Consider the following 874-nt stretch of genomic DNA (forward strand, 5'->3'; position numbering starts at 1 on the left):
TGTAACGCAATTTGTACCGCAATGTAACGCAATTTGTAACGCAATTTGTGTCTTAACCTAACCCACGTTGTGCCTTAACCTAACCCACGTTGTGCCTTAACCTAACCCACGTTGTGCCTTAACCTAACACACGTTGTGCCTTAACGTAACCCACGTGTGCCTTAACGTAACCCACGTTGTGCCTTAACGTAACCCACGTTGTGCCTTAACGTAACCCCACGTTGTGCCTTAACGTAACCCACGTTGTGCCTTAACGTAACCCACGTTGTGCCTTAACGTAACCCACGTTGTGCCTTAACGTAACCCACGTTGTGCCTTAACCTAACCCACGTTGGTGCCTTAACCTAACCCACGTTGTGCCTTAACCTAACACACGTTGTGCCTTAACGTAACCCACGTTGTGCCTTAACGTAACCCACGTTGTGCCTTAACGTAACCCACGTTGTGCCTTAACGTAACCCACGTTGTGCCTTAACGTAACCCACGTTGTGCCTTAACGTAACCCACGTTGTGCCTTAACGGAACCCACGTTGTGCCTTAACCTAACCCACGTTGTGCCTTAACCTAACCCACGTTGTGCCTTAACCTAACCCACGTTGTGCCTTAACCTAACCCACGTTGTGCCTTAACGTAACCCACGTTGTGCCTTAACGTAACCCACGTTGTGCCTTAACGTAACCCACGTTGTGCCTTAACGTAACCCACGTTGTGCCTTAACGTAACCCACGTTGTGCTTAACGTAACCCACGTTGTGCCTTAACGTAACCCACGTTGTGCCTTAACGTAACCCACGTTGTGCCTTAACGTAACCCACGGTTGTGCCTTAACCTAACCCACGTTGTGCCTTAACCTAACCCACGTTGTGCCTTAACCT

Source organism: Schistocerca cancellata, unplaced genomic scaffold, assembly GCF_023864275.1.
Source record: "Schistocerca cancellata isolate TAMUIC-IGC-003103 unplaced genomic scaffold, iqSchCanc2.1 HiC_scaffold_504, whole genome shotgun sequence".
NCBI lineage: Eukaryota > Metazoa > Arthropoda > Insecta > Orthoptera > Acrididae > Schistocerca > Schistocerca cancellata.